The following is a 6,914-nucleotide window of genomic DNA, read 5'->3' on the forward strand; positions in this document are numbered from 1 at the left end:
GACTCCAATGTCGTAAGAAATTATCCCAATTTGGCAAAGGAAAATTGTGTAAAGTGTCAAAAAGTCCCGTACCCTCATTCCTAAATTCTATTTATAGTGGATGACATGTCACCAAAGTGTCCACTTTTGCCTTTGAAAGTGTCCACTTTGGGCCTTGAAAGTGTCCACGCGCAGAATGAAAGGTTTGCCACTTCTCTGAAGTTGTCACTTTTTGTGCTGAAAGTGGCTACTTTGGTGCGCATGGCTACTATGAGAGCCAATAGTCACCACGCGCAAAAATACTTCAAAATTAGCGTCCTGGAGCTTCTGGAGTTTCCACTTTTGGTCTTGAAAGTAGCTACTTTGGATGCGCGTAGCCACTTTGAAAGGCAATAGTGGCCACGCGCATCATGCTTCCAATTTAGCGTCCCTGGAGCTTCTGGAGTTGCCACTTTTGGTCTTGAAAGTGGCTACTTTGGAACTTTTAATGCCCAGACTTGCTGGAGTTGCCACTTTTGCTCCTAAAAGTGGCTACTTTGGGGGCAACTTTCATCCAAGGACCAAGATTTCTCAAATTTAACTTGGGCACTCTGCAAAATCATCAAGATAATTAAAATTGCAATCTATATCTATGTAATTAAATGCAAATTAACCAAAAATTAATAAACCTATGATATTTACTCAAAATGTGATTTCTATATTATTTGCACTATCTAAGTCCATTTTTTCTATTAAGGAGCACCAAAAAGGCAAGTAAAAATATAATAAAAAGTAAATTCATCACTGATATGGAGACATACCAATTGGAGTTTTAAAAGCAGTTCTGTATGCCCACAATGAATCATCCAGCCTCTTTGACCAATCCTTCCTTGAGCTGTTCACTACTTTCTCTAGAATTTGCTTGATTTCTCTATTTGAAACCTCCACTTGTCCACTTGTTTGTGGATGGTATGGAGTAGCAACCTTATGCTTCACACCATATTTCATTAATACAGCTTCAAGATACTTGTTGCAGAAGTGAGTACCTCCATCACTTATCAGCACTCTAGGCACACCAAATCTTGAAAAAATGTTCTTTCTTATAAAAGAAATCACTACCTTTGCATCATTTGATCTGGTAGGAATTGCTTCTACCCATTTAGACACATAATCCACTGCCACTAGAATGTATTCGTGTGAGAATGATGGGGGAAATGGTCCCATGAAATCAATCCCCCATACATCAAATAGTTCCACTTCTAAGATGTTGGTTAATGGCAGCTCATGTCTTCTTGAGATATTTCCAGTTCTTTGACATTTGTCACAGTTTTCCACATACCTCTTTTCATCTTTGAAGAGTGTAGGCCAAAAGAAACCTGCTTGCAAAACTTTTACAGTAGTCCTTGAACTTGCATGGTGGCCTCCATATTCTGAATTATGACAATGCCATAGTATCTCAGCTTGCTCACTTTGTGGAATGCACCTTCTAAGTAACCCATCTACTCCAATTTTGAACAGGTATGAGTCTTCCCACACATAGAATTTGATGTCATGTAAGAACTTCTTCTTTTGCTGCCAAGTAAACCTCTTTGGAATGAATTGAGTGGCTTTGAAATTTGCAATATCAGCAAACCAAGGCATGTTTTCCACTGCAAACAGCTTTTCATCTGGAAATTCTTCATTTATTTCCAATGATTCAGTGGGTGAACTCTCCAAAGGTAATTTGGATAGGTGGTCAGCAACACTGTTTTCTTTCCCTTTCTTGTCTTTGATCTCTAGCTCAAATTCTTGGAGGAGTAGAATCCATCTTAATAATCTGGGCTTTGCATCCTGTTTTGTCAAAAGATATTTAAGAGCAGCATGATCAGTGTATACAATCACTTTCGAACCCATTAAATATGATCTGAACTTATCAAAAGCATATACAACAGCTAAAAGTTCTTTTTCTGTTGTTGTGTAATTCACTTGTGCAGGATTTAACACTTTCCTTGAATAATAGATAGCATGTAATTTCCTATCTTTTCTCTGTCCTAACACAGCACCCACTACACTATCACTTGCATCACACATGAGTTCAAAAGGTAATTTCCAATCTGGTTTTGCAAGAATAGGTGCAGAAATCAGTTTCTCTTTTAAAACAGAAAACACATGCAAATAATTATCATCAAATATGAAATCTGCATCCTTTATAAGTAAATTACTCAAGGGTTTAGCAATCTTAGAAAAATCTTTTATGAATCTTCTATAAAAACCAGCATGTCCTAAAAAACTTCTAACTCCCTTAACATTGATAGGTGGAGGAAATTTACTAATGACTTCTATCTTAGCTTGGTCCACCTCCATTCCTTTCTCTGAAATTTTTTGACCAAGGACAATGCCTTCTTGTACCGTAAAATGGCACTTCTCCCAATTCAACACAAGGTTAGTGTCTTGACATCTTTGCAAAACAGTGGATAGATTAGCTAAATAATCATCAAAAGAATCACCAAAAACAGAGAAATCATCCATGAATACCTCTATGATGTTTTCTACCAAATCAGAAAAAATAGAAAGCATGCATCTTTGGAAAGTGGCAGGGGCATTACACAAACTAAATGGCATTCTCCTATATGCAAAGACTCCAAATGGACATGTAAATGTAGTTTTCTCTTGATCCAAAGGATCCACAGCTATTTGGTTATATCCTGAATACCCATCAAGAAAACAATTAAATGAATGTCCAGCAAGTCTTTCTAGCATTTGATCTGCAAATGGTAGTGGGAAATGGTCTTTTCTAGTTGCATCATTTAATTTCCTATAGTCTATGCACATTCTCCATCCAGTCACAGTCCTAGTAGGGACAAATTCATTCTTTTCATTAGGTACAACTGTCATACCACCTTTCTTTGGAACAACTTGGACTGGACTTACCCAATTGCTGTCAGAAATAAGGTATATTATTCCTGCCTCTAACACCTTCATGACCTCCTTTTTAACTACCTCTTTCATGGCTGGATTTAACCTCGCTGCACAACAGGCTTAAAATTCTCTTCAAATAAAATTCTGTGCTTACAAAATGAAGGATTTATACCTTTCAGATCTGCAATACTCCATCCAATTGCAGATTTGTGTTCTCTCAAAATTCTCAGCAGTTTTTCCTCTTGTTCTTCCTTAAGTTCATTATTGATGATGACTGGATTTTCATGTTTCTCATCCAGAAATGCATACCGCAGGTGGGAAGGAAGTTGTTTCAGCTCTAGCTTTTGCTTTTCCTCTTCTTTATCATCCTTTTCTAGCTCCTCCTTCACTGAATTTTCTGTAGATTTTTGAATTGGCAGAGCCTCTAATTGCTGCTGCACTTCTATGATGTATTCTTCATGTAGAAGTTCAGATTTGTTATTCCCTGCAGATATTATTTCTTCTAACACAACAAGTTCATCAATTTCATTAATATGGCGTTGTGTAATAAAAGCATCTAGTATATCTACCTTCATACATGTACTATCTTCAATTGGATATTTTAAAGCTTCAAACACATTAAACACTACCTTCTCATCTTGAACTCGAAGCATAAGTTCACCTTTCTGCACATCTATTAAGGCTCTCCCGGTTGCAAGAAATGGTCTCCCTAGGATCAAAGAGATGTTGAATCCACCTCCATGTCCAGAATTACAAAATCTGCAGGAAAAATGAACTTATCAACTTTAACTAATAAATCTTCAACAACTCCATATGGATAAGTGTATGATCTATCAGCTAGCTGCAGTGTAATGTTGGTTGGCTTCACTTCCTCTATGCCAAGTTTCTACAGAACAGCCAATGACATCAGATTTATGCTTGCTCCCAAGTCACACAATGCTCTTCCCACAGTGCAGTTTCCTATTTCACAAGGAATGCTAAATGATCCAGGATCTTTCAGCTTTTGAGGAAGCTTTCTCTTGAGAATGGCACTGCACTCCTCTGTCAAAGGTACTGTTTTATCATGCTCTAGCTTCCTTTTTCTGGAAAGTAATTCTTTCATAAACTTTGCATATGAAGGCATTTGCTCCAAAGCTTCTACAAAAGGAATGTTAATTTGTAATTTCTTAAAGACATTCATAAACCTTTCAAATTGTTCCTCTTGTTTAGGATTTTGGACTCTTTGAGGATAGGGCAGCCTCTTGTATTTTTCTGGATCTATTGGCTTACAAGCTTCCTCAAAGAGTTGCTTTTTGGTTTTCCTCTCAGAATTCATCGAAACATCTACTTTTTCTTCTGAATGGTCTTTCTTCAATAGCTTAAAATTTCCCTGTTGTAGATCTTGTTCAATTTTTCTCTCTTCTGCATCATTTACTTTCTTTTTTGCTGGTTTAGGACTTGCAACTACAGCTCCACTCCTTGTAGTTATGGCTTAACATTGCTCTTTAGGATTGATTACTGTATTGCTTGGAAATCTTCCTTCATCCCTGCTGGATAGTTGTTCAGCTAATTGTCTGATTTGTGTTTCTAGTTTCTTCATGGAAGCTTCTTGGTTCTTGAAGACTGTTATGTTGTTGGACCTGCATTAGAAAAAGGAAAATTTGAGTTAGAATTCTTTGCAGCAGAATATTGATTATTCCAATTAGAATACTGCTGAGTTCTATTATTCGAAAATTGAAATCCAGGGGGATATGATGGCTGTTGTCTCTAAAAATTATTCATATAATTCACTTGCTCTTGTGGTTCACTTGTGGATGCCTCGCATGCACCATTTACATGATTTCCTCCACAAAAATCACAACTTAGCTGACTGGTAGGCATACTCCCTGTTTGCAGATTGCTGATTTGTTGTGTTAAGGCAGCTAATTGTTCTGAAAACATTTGATTTTGTAGCTGATTCTGTGCAAGAAAAGTTTCCAGAACCTTAGCTTCATGACAAGAATTTCTTCCTTGATTTCTTAAGTTTGAATTCTGATACATTGAAGATGCCATCATCTCAATAATTCTCTGAGCTTCTTCCAAAGACTTTGTATTTAATGAACCTCCAGCAGCAGCATCAACCATTGTTCTTGTTACTGCATTCATCCCATTATAAAAAGTTTCCAATTGCATCCAATCTGGGATACAATGATGTGGACACCTTCTAAGTAATTCTTTGTATCTTTCCCAAGCTTCATACAATAATTCTCCTTCTTGCTGCACAAAGGATGTAATTTCTCCTCTCAACTTAGCAGCTTTAGATGGAGGGAAGTACTTAGAAACTTATTCATAAGTTCTGTCCAGGTTGTGATGCTTCCTTGTGGTTGAGCTTATAACCAGCATTTTGCTCTATCTCTCAAGGAAAAAGGAAATAGTCTCAATCTGATAGCTTCTTCACTAACTCCATTTATTCTTATGGTGTCACATAGCTGCAGAAAATTTGAAATATGTAAGTTAGGGTCATCAGAATTTCCTCCAGAAAACTGATCCTGTTGGACTAAATGTAGTAGGGCAGGTTTAATCTCAAAATGGTTGGCTTGAATAGTTGGCCTAATTATAAAAGAGTTAAAATCTTTCATGTTAGGAATAGCATAGTCCCCTAATGTTCTAATTCTGTTCTGCTCTGCCATTTCTATTGCTGGATTTGGTTGTCTCAAGGGTGTAGATGTTCTTTTCACTCTAGGATTACTCTGAAATTTTGGAGAATGGACAGCTTCTAATTCACTATCACTCCCTATGGCTTTTTCTGCTCTAGACTCTTTTCTCAATCTTCTCAAAGTTATGTCTATGTCAGGATCAAAGACCAGATTTGATTTATTCTTATTTTTACCACGCATATACAAATCAGATTAAAACAAAATTAGACTACAATTGATATTCAGAAATGCACAACAGAAATCATGCAAAATCTATCAGTAAAAGCATATAGAATATAGCAGTTACATAATTGTAAAATCATGTGAAAATATGCAGAATGGCGATTACAAATATGAAGAACAATGAAAATTAAAATTATGCAGATAAAAGGATGTAAAAACTCTATGCAGCAGACAACAATATTATGCAGAATACTACACAAGGTGCAGTAAAATTATGCAGAAAGCAATTTGAAAGCAAAGCAACAAAATAAATGCTCAATCTAGTTACTTTTCTACTACTAATGATATTGAAATGCAAAATTCCCCGGCAGCGGCGCCAAAAACTTGGTGTTCGCAATCTAAGACTAGCAAGTGCACTAGGATTGCAGCAAGTAATGAGTAAATTTAAGATCCAAATATCGTCTTCATAGGGAATTTAGGTTTCAAATACCACTTCATAGAATTATAACCATTTAAGCTTTTTTGAAATTGGAAGGAGAGTATTAACATGTAATAACAACAAACTAGAACAATTAAAAGTAAAATGAACTTGCAGAAAATAGAACAATGAACACACAGTTATGTGATAACAGAGGAAGAAACCATAGCTAGGGAATTGCTTCACCAAAACTCCAATGTTTAATCAATAAAGTTCTGAATTAACAAGCAATTGGAAAGAATGACAATCAGTTTCACATTATATTATTCAGAGGTTAATTCCTTAACTCAGTGAACCTAACATTTAATTAAACCATTCTAATTCCTTAGATCTGATTCAATTCAATATTGCTTTAAGTGTAAGAAACCAGAAGATTGCAAGATCAAAGCCTCTTATCCTTAAGAAAACTATAATCTCGGTGATTGGTTGATGAATCCATATTTTGACTAATATTTTAGCATAATTCTAACACATTTGATAAGAAAAATATATAAAGAAAGCAGAAAAACTTAGAAAAAGAGAAGGAATTGAAGTTTGTTTAAATTTGTAGTTATTTTAGCAATTGTGAAATTTTTGCTTAGGAATTAAGTTTTTAATCTTGTTTTTGAAGGAATAAATTGAGCAAGGATCATATCCATGGAGGTTTGATGACAAGGAAAAGGAAAGAAGCAAGTCTGGACTCCAAAAACTCAAGAATAAGAAATTGCAGACTGGGCGTGATCACTATTATCCGTGAAAGTGAT

General features: G+C 35.8%; 1 non-coding gene across 1 annotated transcript; it reads left to right on the plus strand.

Annotated features, from left to right (window-relative positions):
- Positions 1 to 5,017: 5,017 nt before the first annotated feature.
- LOC113848591 lies at positions 5,018 to 5,124 on the plus strand. The gene has a single exon (XR_003501855.1). It is a non-coding gene; the product is annotated as a small nucleolar RNA R71 (small nucleolar RNA).
- Positions 5,125 to 6,914: the final 1,790 nt, after the last annotated feature.

Source organism: Abrus precatorius, unplaced genomic scaffold, assembly GCF_003935025.1.
Source record: "Abrus precatorius isolate BTA unplaced genomic scaffold, Abrus_2018 Scaffold8, whole genome shotgun sequence".
Taxonomy (NCBI): Eukaryota; Viridiplantae; Streptophyta; class Magnoliopsida; order Fabales; family Fabaceae; genus Abrus; species Abrus precatorius.